This window comes from Gopherus flavomarginatus, chromosome 2, assembly GCF_025201925.1.
Source record: "Gopherus flavomarginatus isolate rGopFla2 chromosome 2, rGopFla2.mat.asm, whole genome shotgun sequence".
In the NCBI taxonomy this organism is placed as follows: Eukaryota; Metazoa; Chordata; order Testudines; family Testudinidae; genus Gopherus; species Gopherus flavomarginatus.
Window position 1 is genome coordinate 209,093,134 of NC_066618.1, and position 12,669 is coordinate 209,105,802.

The 12,669-nt window shown below is 48.2% G+C and overlaps 2 protein-coding genes across 5 annotated transcripts in view; one reads left to right on the forward strand and one right to left on the reverse strand.

The window, feature by feature from the left end:
* Positions 1-12,669, reverse strand: part of RAB31 (RAB31, member RAS oncogene family) — a 103,977-nt gene that overhangs the window by 83,661 nt on the left and 7,647 nt on the right. The window lies entirely within an intron of this gene.
* Positions 2,389-12,669, forward strand: part of LOC127045735 (golgin subfamily A member 6-like protein 2) — a 35,485-nt gene continuing 25,204 nt past the window's right edge. For all 3 annotated transcript variants that reach the window (XR_007772806.1, XM_050942205.1, XM_050942206.1), the window contains exon 1: positions 2,389-2,909. The gene's annotated coding sequence lies outside the window, so the exon portion shown is untranslated. The remainder of the gene's footprint in view (positions 2,910-12,669) is intronic.

Consider the following 12,669-nt stretch of genomic DNA (forward strand, 5'->3'; position numbering starts at 1 on the left):
ACTTCCTCCAATGTAAATCATAGCGTAGGGCTTCGGTGGTGGAAAGTCCATCACAGGAGAATGCCGTGAAGGAACAAAAGTGACGGCAATTTCTCTTCTCTCAGAGGGCAGGGTCACAGAGTCCAAATGCCAAGGGATGAGCTGTTTCAACTTTCAATGCATAGCCTTAGCAGCTTCTGTCAGCAGCCACTAAGGAAAATTTAAGATGCCTTCCACTACCCAGCGCCAGCTTCAGTGGACATGCTCACTGGACTATTCATTAAAACATTATGCTGGTCTAGGAGGCCTGTTCATAGGACAATCATCTCAGTCATGTCATGTAAAGTAATTTACTTCTCATGGTGATTGCAGCAATAGTCTGTTTTCTGTGTAATGTACCTTTAAATGTAAGAATTCTGCCTCACATTCTACTAGCCAGTGGTCCCCAAACTATGGGGCAAGGTTCAGGGGGCATGGGGTAGGGGCCTGGGCCAGACCCTGTCGGGGTCAGGGAGGAAGCACCACCCAGTCCCGCGTCACCCACAGCCCAGCTCTGGCCCCAACCACAGCTCCATTCTGCCTCTTGCTCCACCTCCAGCCCAGCTCCAGCCAAAGTCAAAGCTCCACTCTGGTCTCAGCTCAGCTGTGCCTTCATTCCCTCTCCGCCCCCAGACCAGCTTCATTCCCTCTCCGCCCCTAGGCCTCTAGCCCCACTTCTGGTGTCAGCCCAAGCACCTCTGCTGGGCCAACTGTGCTGTAATGGAGCAGGGGGGTGGGGGCACAGACAGATTCCATTACTGGTAAGTAGGGTTGCCAACTCTGTAATATTTAAAAACTGGGCACTCCAGCAGGAGTGCTGGAACCTCCCCTTTTCCACTCCTTCCCCACAAGGACTAGAGTTGCCAACTCTCCCGGTTTCGCCAGAAGTCTCCTGGAATCATGCTCTAGCTCCCAGAGGCTACTTCAGCCAAAGCGGGAGATTTTGGGTACTAACAGTCCGGTGCAGCAGTGGGGGTAAGGCAGACTCCCTTACCTGCCTTGGCTTCGCACCTCTCCAGAAGCAGCCAGCACCATCCTTGCAGCCCCTGGGGGGAGGGACTCCGCGCACTGCCCCCGCCGGTCCGAGTGCCAACTCCACAACTCACATTGGCCGGGAATTAGAGGTTGCACCCTACACCCAAAATCCCTCCCAGACAGGGCTGGCGCTAGGGGTTTGAGTGCCCTAGGCGGACGGCAATTTCGCCGTCCCGCGCGCTGGTCCCGCAGCTCCGGTGGAGCTGCCGCAGTGGTGCCTGCGGAGGGTCCGGTGCTCCGCGGCTCCGCTGGAGCTGCCGCAGTCATGCCTGCGGGCGGTCCACCGGACCTGCGCGAGCAGCCGACCGTCCGCAGGCAAGACTGCGGCAGCTCCACCAGAACCACGGGACCAGCGGACCCTCCGCAGGCACCACTGCGGCAGCTCCACCGGAGCCACCTGCCGCCCCCTCCAGCAAAACGGCGCCCACCAATTATTCTGGCGCCCTAGGCTATTGCCTAGGCTGCCTAAATGGTAGCGCTGGCCCTGCTCCCAGAGCCCACACCCTAAACCCCCTCCTGCACTCCAACCTCCCACCCAAGCCCAGAGCCCACATCCAAACTCCCTCCCAGAATCCGACCCCTCACCCCATCCCGCACCCAAACTCCCTCGCAGAGCCTGCACCCCACACCTCCTCCCGCACTCCAACCCCCTTTCTCACCCTGGTGAAAGTGAATGAGGGTGAGAGAGAGTGAGCGATAGAGGGAGGGGGAATGGAGGGAGCGGGGGCATGGCCTCAGAGAAGGGGCAGGACAGGGGCATGGCCTCGAGGGGGCAGGGCAGAGGGTAGGGCAAGGGTCTTTGGGTTTGTGCGATTAGACTGTTGGCAACCCTACTGAGGACGTGCCCCTGCCCTGCCCCTCCCCCAGGGCCGCCCGGGGGGGGGGCAAGAGGGGCAATTTGCCCCAGGCCCCGGGCTCCGCAGGGGCCCCCACGAGAGTTTTTCGGGGCCCCTGGAGCGGGGTCCTTCACTCGCTCGGGGGCCCCAGAAAACTCTTGCGGGGCTGGGCCCCGGAGCTTCTTCCGCTCCCGGTCTTCGCTGACGGGGGAGTCCTTCCGCTCCTAAGCAGGACCGGCCGCCGAAGCACAACCCGGTCTTCGGCGGTAACTCGGCGGCAGGGGGCCCTTCCGTTCACGGACCCGCCGCCGAAGTGCCCCGAAGACCCGCGGCGGGGGCCCCCGCCACTGAATTACCGCCGAAGAGCGGGCTGCACTTCGGTGGCGGGTCCCGCTTCGGCGGTAATTCGCCGGAGGGGGGGCCCCCACCGTGGGTCTTCGGGGCACTTCAGCGGCGGGTCCCAGAACGGAAGGGCCCCCCGCCGCCGAACAGGGCCGGCTCTAGACATTTCGCCGCGCAGGGGGCACCCTGCCGCTTGCCGGTCCCGCGGCTCTGGTAGACCTCCCGCAGGCGTGCCTGCGGATGCTCCACCAGAGCCGCGGGACCAGCGGACCCTCCACAGGCACGCCTGCGGGAGGTCCACCGGAGTCGCCTGCCGCCGATAGCCCCAGGCCCCTGGAATCCTCTGGGCGGCCCTGCCCTCCCCCACAAGACCTGCCACCCTTTTCACTCCACTTTCCCCCTCCCTCCATCGCTCACTGCTTTTCCCCTCTCCCCTACTTCCTGTCTCAGTTGGGAAGGACTTGCCAGCAGAGCCGGGGCTGGGACCTGCAGCTGCCCAATGCAGATAGAAGGTGGCCAAAGCTGAGTAGTTGTTGGCGCAGTTGATGACTTGGCGCTTCCCCGCCTCCCCCCACTGCAGTAACCAGACTTTGGGTGTCCAGTCAATAGATCAGACCAGACACCATCAGACTGTCTTTTAGACCGTTCGAAAACCAGACACACCTGGCCAACCGACTGGTAAGCGGGGACATAACAGGAAAAGTCATAGTGGGTAGTACTGTGAGAAGATTTGAGATGGAGGAGCTTGTTCAGTGAAACATAGGTACAATTCTTTCATGGAGATTTTATATTGGTTATTTGTCTGTTGTCTTCCCAAATCTAAAATAAGTCATCTAGGCCAACCATGAAAACCTGGCCCCACTGAAGTCAATATCCTGAAAGTGCATGTTTTGCATATTGAGTATAGCACACATAATTGCATTAAATCTTTCTCATCTTACAAATTAGACTTTCTTCTGTCAAAGAATGATATCAACCCTCTCTTTTCAACCACAACGCTGAATTTCAAATACAAGAATAAATCAGGTTCTTCTTCAGTAAACATAAACCTAAACCTAGTTATTACACATCTCAGCCACATCCAAGCAGAGTGGATTTCACCTGCATTATAATGGGCTTGAGGTGCTACCAAGTTTAACAAAAATTGTCACACGGCAGACTACATCCCAGTTTGCCATGAACGTAATGTTAGTGTAGACAAGCTCTTAAAGAAGAAAGCAAAATCAGGCTTGCTGGAACACTTAATCATATTTGCTTAGCAAAATTATGTCAGTTGACAAGACACCTTGGATATATTTTAAAAGAAGTTTAGTAGGAATTCCCATTGCATTTATAATTCAGATCCTACAGTGTGTATGCATTTTGTATGTAGAATATTTTGCACTCCTATAGCACTTTTCACCCACAGATAAAAAGCAGTTGAATACTTTGGAGGTGAGAGGACTATAAAAAATGGAAAAGGGAGACCAGTTTATGCTAAAGTATTCAAATGTAAAGACGTAATTCCAAAGAGTGGGGTTTTACTAACATATCTTAGAGTATTAATTGCAAATCTCCTTGGATTTATATTGATGAAATTAAATCATTGCCTTTACAGGTCAGCTAGACAGGGAAGAACATTATTCCTATGAGTCCAACAGTAAGGTTAGGTGTGTTTTATATCCTCTCTATGATAGAATTATTTGGGAAAAGTAAAAGGCACAAATCCTATGGCATGATTGGACAAACCCCCACATCAGACCAGAGCAAACAGGGGTGTCTGTAAGAGCACCCAGTGACAGATGGTAAGGGGCTTCCTGGTATGTAACAGTAAGTTTTAGCTGGCCTGACCAGCTAAATACACTTCACACACTGTTGTGATTACATTTATTTAAAAGGTGTCTTATAATATATCATTTGAAAACTAATAACACACTAGTCATTAATAGCACTACGAAATGTATGTAACAACACTGTATGCAAAATTATGGACACTCTCTGACACAGGCGCCGACTTTCCAAAGTGCCGTGGGGTGCTGCTCAACCCCCAGCTCTACCATAGGCCCCACGCCCACTCCACCCCTTCCCCCAGGACCCCACCCACACTCAGCCTCTTCCCACACCCTCTCCCAAGCATGCTGCATACTTGCTTCTCCCCCCTCCCTCCTGCACTCAGCGAAACAGCTGTCTGCGGCAGGTGGGAGACGTGGAGAGGGAGGGGGAGGCGCTGATCCACAGGCCCGCCGATGGGCGGGGGCGCTGGGGGTGCATGGGGGGGAAGCTGACAGGGGGGCTGCCAGTGGGTGCTCTGCGCCCATCATTTTTTCCCTGTGGGTGCTCCAGCCCCAGAGCACTCCCAGAGTCAGTGCCTATGCTCTCTGATATTATGTTTTGGAGTCTGGAAACAGACAGATGAGGCAAAATAGTTTTCCAGACAAAGGAGAAAGGCAAATACCTCTTTGGCTCAACTGTAAGTTGAACCAGGTGTGACCAGGGATAGGGATAATAGGCTATTCATTTGCTTGGAGATTGCAGGAAGATCATTTGCATTGTAAAATCACAGGAGACTGGCATTGGCTCCCCGATGGACACAGAAAGGTGAGCCCCAGGAGGGTCTCCTGACTTTTATAGATAAAGATAAATTTTGGGGATATAAGGAACTGCTGAAAGATTCTGGGGGATCCATCACCTGAGAGAACAAAGAAGCCAGCGCTTTGTACCTATGAAAGATGGGCCCTCCTGCTGCAACAGGTTGGAGAATGCTGACAACTTGGTGTAAGAAACTATGTTAGGTAAAGCTATATCTTGCTAGAATTAAATTTTAGGCACTGGACAGCATGTGATTTTTTGTTTGTAAACCTTTCATATTTCTTTCACTCTTGTTTGAAATAATTTAAATCTATGTTCTTTGTTATTAAACTTATTCTAAGTTTTACTGCAAACCACTCCAAGTGCTGTGTATTAGGCAGGGTCACCCAGAGGATTCAGGGGCAAAGCGGGGGAGCTGCGGCGCTTGTACTCACCCAGCGGCAGTCCGTGTCTTCAGCAGCATTTTGGCGGCGGGGGGCCCTTCAGTCGCTCCGCGTCTTCGGCAGCACTGAAGGGCCCTTGCCGCCGAAATGCCACCAAAGACCCGGACAGCAGCCAGGCCAGGGCTCAAGGGGCCCCTGCAGGGCCCAGGGCAAATTGCCCCACTTGCCCCCCGCGACCCTGGTATTAGCATGGAGTGTATCACCCCAGATGAGCTAACAAACTGTTAAGTGTACTGCTCTTTGGAGGAAGCAAATACTTCTATGAGTGCCCAGTAAGAGGGACTGGATACTCCAAGGAAGACTCAAGACTAGAAGGGTTGTTGGGGTCACTCTGCAAGGAATAACTGAGCTGGAGGAAGCTCAGGTGAGGCCTTTGTGCTGTGGACATGCTGCCAGTGTCAGGGCTCTGAGCCAAAGCTGCACAGCTTTAAGGCACCCAGTTTTACAGAGCAGGTGGTGACAGAACCCCTTACTAGTCTGGTTGAACCCACAAAGCATCACGGGGGTTAGGGTGACCAGATGTCCCAATTTTATAGGGACAGTCCTGATATTCGGGACTTTTTCTTATATGGGCACCCATCATCCCCCCACACTCTGTCCCGATTTTTCATACTTGCTGTCTGGTCATCCTAACAGGGTTAACAAACTGTACTGTAGACAGGAGCTGACAATGGCACCACCTTACAACACCAGCAAGCAATATGAAGCTTGGAGGGGAGGAGGCTCCAAATGGAGGGAATACAAGGAGGAAGCAAGGACTGCCCTGATAGAAGGACCAGGGGTCTGAAGCAGCGAAGACCTAAGGGATGGACTACAAAGTCGTGAGTTTGAGAACAGCCAAGTGTGGGGAGAATGCTTGGACTGGACTTTGTTGTCTTACTGCTAATTTGTTTGTTAAGGATGTCAAACGCCAGGCTGGGTTTGAGCTTTGACCCTACTAAGACACGTGGGCTGTGTCTGGGATCTGTCTTCACTTCAGTTAGCCTTGGTGACTGGCACTCGGGTTAGCCTAGCATAGCAAAGTCCTGAGTTACTGTGTCCTTGGCAGTGCTGCACTCGCATGTGTGTTCTGCTGGACTTCTGGGGGCACAACCAGTAAAGTGAGCCACTGCTTGATCCTTTCTCAGTGAACTGGAGAACATATCTATCCTTCTGAATACAAGGGGAACTGTGCAAAGGCATTGGAAGACTATCAGCATTCAGGTGACTTAACCTGTGTTGTCACTGTAAAATGGTTGGGTTACCACCCTTAGTGAAAGTGGAACCTAGACTCTAACCCACACCCCAAGATAGGCCAGTTAATCCAGGCTGAAAGACCCGCTTAACTCAGGGGAGAGGTTTTTCTGTGTGGATAAAAGAGTGGCTAGCGGCAACGTCCAAGTGTCCAGGCTATTGTAACAATGATCAGGGGCAGCTCCACGCCCCAGAATGCCAAGCGCGTGCTTGGGGCGGCATGCCGCGGGGGGCGCTCTGCCAGTCGCCCAGAGGGCGGCAGGCGGCTCCGGTGGACCTCCCGCAGCCGCTGGTCCCGCAACTTTGGTGGAGCATCCACAGGCACACCTGCGGGAGGTCCACTGGAGCTGCAGGACCAGCGGACCCTCCGCAGGGACGTCTGCGGGAGGTCCACCGGAGCCATGGGACCGGAGACTGGCAGAGCGCCCCCCACGGCGTGCCGCCGTGCTTGGGGCGGCGAAATGGCTAGAGCCGCCACTTATAATGATTAGCCTATATAATTTATTTGTGGGTGTGTTTTGAGAGGTTGACAGAGAATACTTGATTAGAAAAGGTAGGAAGTGAGGGAGCAAGATTTTCTGTGCTTTGACCTGTAACAGAACTTTCAATAATTCATGACCCCCCGTGCTGTTGCAATCCCATCCACTGAGAAACACTGGGTTAAACAATAAAAAAATCAAGTATTTATATTATACTCCTAGAAGCTTGATTTGTTTTTTGCTCTGGTAGATTGGGTCAAGTAGGGGGGAAAAGGATGCAACATCTGTGGCTCCAGCGACATGTAAAAGTGAGAATCACAGGGCATCATGTAGCAATGAATTAAATATTAAACTTTTATTAAGGAGGCAGTTAAGCCATTATTTACAAAAGTCCAGCAGCTAAAAATGGATTTCTAAGGTATTTTTCATGCCTAACTCTATTTTTGTATTTTTTTCATCTGCTAATTGGCACATAAAATGTTATAAAACAGCAAATTGTTACTTAAAGTCCTACAAGTGTTACTAATAAATTTGTTTCTACTGTTGTTTTCATCCTAGCTTAGTAGCAATTTGGGATTTATTTACTATAATACCTGAAACCTTCCTACTACAGGAATTATAAAACAAGTTTCCAGAAGCCACTAAGGTTCTACATATAAAAAGGACACACAGGGGTTTCTAGACTTCTATTCTAAAAGTTACTAATTTTAGACCCTTTCAGTCCTCAGCCTTATAGTACCTTGTATCTTTGAGACATTTGTTCCTCCTCCTGTACACTCACTGAGATCTTTGGGCCCATCTGAGGCACTGTTCCAGACAGAAGTGTGCACAGCTTTCTCCAGACCCTTGAACCATGCAGATGCTGTCACACCTACTGTCTCAAGAGGGCACTTCATTTTCTTTCGAGTACCAAGCTTCCCCAGACAAAACCCAAATCATCTTAAATAATGTATTTACTGGTATGTCACAGAATAGAGAGAACAATGAACATTTAAATTAGTGAAATATTAAACTCATGGGAACAGACACAACGAAGTTACCAAAAGAAGTTCAAGTTGGGTTTTTTTTCATTCCCATTTGATTAAAGCACTCAAGGATATCCTAGTCTAGTGCCTTCTTTATGACTTCTTTCTGTCTATTTACCTATGTACTTATGTGGCCATTGTCTCTGTAGTACCCAAGCTGTCAGAAGAACTCTGAAGTGTAACATCCTCCCAGAATAAATATGTACTGTAGTATTTTTTGTAGCAGTTGCAGCATCTCTTTCGATTAGGATGACCAGATGTCCCGATTTTACAGTCCCAATATTCGTGGCTTTCTTATATAGGCACTTACACACACACAGCCCACACACACACTCCCAATTTTTCATACTGGCTGTCTGGTCACCCTATTTTTGATAGTTCCCTTAGTAAAGAGCCAGTTTAATTTTCGAAACTTAAGAGTCCTCTTGTGTTAGTACCCAGCATGTGGTACCTGAAGCCCATTTAGTAACCAAATTATTTATAATTCCCCTCATCTTTGATGTAAAGGAGTAAGAAATCATAAAATAGTTAGCCATCTTGTCTGTCAAAACCATATAGTATGCAGTCAATGAGTAGATCAGGGGTCAGCAACCTTTCAGAAGTGGTGTGTCAAATCTTCATAAATTCACTCTAATTTAAGGTTTTGTGTGCCAGTAATACATGTTAATGTTTTTAGAAGGTCTCTTTCTATAAGTCTATAATATATAACTAAACTATTCTTGTATGTGAAGTAAATAAGGTTTTTAAAGTGTTTAAGAAGCTTCATTTAAAATTAAATTAAAATGCAGAGCCCTCCAGACTGGTGGCCAGGACCCAGGCAGTGTGAGTGCCACTGAAAATCAGCCCGTGTGCTGACTTCGGCACCTCTGCCATAGGTTGTCTACCCCTGGAGTAGATGTTAGTTCACTATGTCAACGTATATATTGAAAACCAGATTGTAGGCTCAAATGTATGAGACAGAGAAGAGGAGAACATAAGAAGCCTTGCCCATCCTTTGCATCCCTGCTCACAAGCCAGTCACAATGTGGCTGAAGAGTGGGGCCACTACTCCCTGTGAGGGCTGCCAGGAGCCTATAAGAGGAGGGTCCGTGTCCATTCACCCCCATAACACTGGCCAGGGGAACAGGATTGCACAATGCATCTATTTTAAGTATGGCAGTGCTACCAGGGCCACTCTAGTAGTGACTCTCAGTATGTCTTAAGGGGAATTCTGGCTGGTCAGATAAATTCCCCCTAGGAATCCAATAGCAGCATGCTCCCTTCACAATGTTCACCTGGTAAAAGTCTTTGCTTTAAAGCCCCAATCCAGTTATGATTAAACAGCCCCTTCTTTACAGTTAAAAATGAACAAAATTTTAACTTCTTTCTTCCCATTATTGGTTTAGAATTAACATGTCCAATTCCAGTGGGTTGTGCCCTTGTTGCTGGCTAATTAGGCAAACATATTTATTGCATATATTGAAATTATCTGGCCACTTGATCACTAATAAGAATAGGCAACAACTTCCTGGAAGAAATTTTCATTAACACGTAAATGATTTTTCAGTCTTTTGTCCACTGAATGCAAAAGTTTGAATAGGAAAATACACCCTTAAATGTACACCTATTCATTGATAAAATTTTAAAGGAGGAAAAATGTATCTAAACATTATGGCCATAAAGGTCCTGATTTCAACCAATCATGTGCACCTCAGGGCTTGCATGCATGCAAACTTAAATGTAGCATAAAGAATCCTAATTTGTGCTTGAATGTGTATGTGAAAAGCAAGGGTTGCACACCATATGTATGTGTGTGCATGTCCAACTTGCCCATGGTGCAAGGTCCAAAGCACCCATGCAACCCTTGCTTTGCACATGCACATACTGATACATTTGCACAAATTGGTATTTACCTGCACATATATGAGTTTGCACATGTTCAAGCCCTTATATGTGCATGAACATTTGAAAAGCTAGAGAGCACACTATTAGATTCCATTTTAAGGAGAAAAACAACACAAAACACCCTGCTTAATGTTAGCCGTGTCTTTTAGAGATCTACTCTTCCTCTGTAAGCTGCCTTTTGTAGGTTTTCCTTTTTTTCTCTCCCCCCCGCCCCCACCTCCAACATTTAACTATGTTTTAAAGAAAACCAGAACTGAATGATGGACAGGTCTTTCTACAATTATAAAGATATGTCCTTAGAAAAAAACACTTTCCTTTCTGGTTGCCCTTACAGGAAAAAGCATTATTGAATTGTAAGGATAAATCACACAAATCAAAAGCTCTTGATCTGTAAATGTGAAGAGTGGCTTTGGTTTTTCAAAGTCAGTCATCTGGTGACCATCTGACATAATGGTCAAGAGAATTTACAGGATAGTTTCTTACAGGGAATGCTTCAGTTTGCTCCATTAAATTTTCCTGAGCATGAGTTTCCTTAGCAAAGCCATAGATGACATGCAAGTGGTGTCTAGAAAATGGAGTTTATTATTGATTCCAATTCCTCCTTTTGGTGGAAAGACGGAATCTAATTGTTTCTGAATTACTAAGAAAGAAAAGTAACAGATCCTGAAAAGATGGAAAGGTACAACAGCAAAAACGCACGAGCACTTTGCAATAATCTGGAAACCAAAATGTAGTAATATGATTTAACATGGAGAATAACCACAACCTGCATACAATTTATTTATTATAACCCCATCCCACGGCAAGCCCTCAGCTAGTAAACAAGTATAATCAACAGTGCAGAAATGCATGTTAAGCACTGAGCATCACAAAGTTCTGTGAACAACAAACTGCTGCACAAAGGAATCTTTTTTCTAGTCTGGTTACTGGTAAGTAGTGAAATATCTTGTGGGCCGACTTCTGCCTTCTGTTATGCTGGCACAAACCTAAAACTTGTCCACACTTACAGAACTACAGGTGCAGCTGTGCCACTGTAACATTTAGTGAGGATGCTATGTACACCAAACGGAGAGCTTCTCCCATTGGCATAGGTACTCCACCTCCCCGAGAGGCATTGTCTACACCAGGAGTTAGGTCAGTATAACTGCACGCTTAGGGGGATGGATTTTACACATCCCTGAGTGACGTAGTTATAACTGACAGAAGTTTGTAGTTGTAGACCAGGGCCTAATGCAGGGATCGGCAGCCTTTGGCACAGGGCCCGTCAGGGAAATCCACTGGCGGGCTGGGATGGTTTGTTTACCTGCAGCGTCCACAGTTTCGGCTGATCGCGGCCCCCACTGGCCGAGGTTCACCATTCCAGGCCAATGGGGGCTGCAGGAAGCGGCGACCAGCACATCCCTCGGCCCGCGCCACTTCCCGCAGCCTCCATTGGCCTGGAACAGCAAACTGCGGCCAGTGGGAGCTGTGATCGGTCGGACACTGCAGGTAAACAAACTGTCCCACCCTGCCAGCGGATTTCCCTGATGGGCTACGTGCCAAAGGTTACCGATCCCTGGCCTAGTGTGTTCAGTCAGGTTGTACAGGTGTAATTTCTATAAGTCTATAATACATAACTAAACTAATGTGGCCTCTGTTTATTTTTTCTAGAAGGATGTTTCAAGTCCTAATGTAATTAAGTCATTTTACTAAATAATCCTCCCAAACTTTAGGAAGAATAAATAATAATAAAAAGTGTTGGAAACTGTTCAGAAAAGCATTTAAGACAGAAAATTCTGGATTCTGCAGCATTCTGGGTTTAGCAGATCCATTGTTCAATGTCCAACACTACACTGTCACAAACATTTGAATCTGACCCTTTATAAAAACGTTTCATCAGGCTTATTAAAAAGGAAAAAAGCTAACTTACGCTTCTAAACGTATCACATTTGTTTACCAAAACAAAAGAATTAAATTACATTTCTCAGTCAATATCTAACTGATTTTTCTAGGCAGTTGTTGTTGGGTTGTGGTTCCCACACACGGAATATATAAGTCAAAATTCCACAGTTTTCTGCTATTTCTAACATGTGAATGGTGAAAGAGGAAAACAGGAATATGGAAATTTAGACCTAAGTGTAGCCTTGATGTTTTTTTAAAATTACTTTTAATAATAAGATGAGTGCATGGGTGGCACATGGACTGCTGGCTGGGGGAGAATAACTCCCAGCCCCACCCTTTCCATCTGAGGACCCACCCCTTCATGCCCCCCCCACACACACACTGCAGCCCAGAGCCTCCGACCACAGCCACTGGCCCCAGCCCCAGAGCAGCCCCAGTTCCCCCAGCCCCAGCATGCCAGTGGCATGGCCCCAATCTCCCCAGCCTCAGAGTGCTTAGAGGGTGGGTGGTACGGCCCCAGTCCTTCCATCCCTGAAGGTCAGTGCCAGCCCCAGTCTGAATCCGAGCCAGGGCCACTGCCCAGGGGACCTGGAAAGAGTGGCCAGAGCAGGAAGCAGGAGGGAGCCTGGGGGCAGAGCATGGATGGGGCCACACCTGGCTGTTTGGGAAGGCACAGCCTTCCCCAGCCTATGATACCCATCACCCATGGATGAGTGAACAGAAGTTAGTGATGTATCACTGACTGGAAAATAGCTTGTCAGTGATTCAGTCTCTCTTGTTCACTCATCTTGCTATTCAGTACATAAAAAACTTAATGAAATCTACATTTAGCTAATAGACATAATCCTGCAATCCTTTCACTTCCACTCCTGTCTTCTGCACCCATCCATTACATTTTGTTCCTCTTTACACCACAAAACTACAA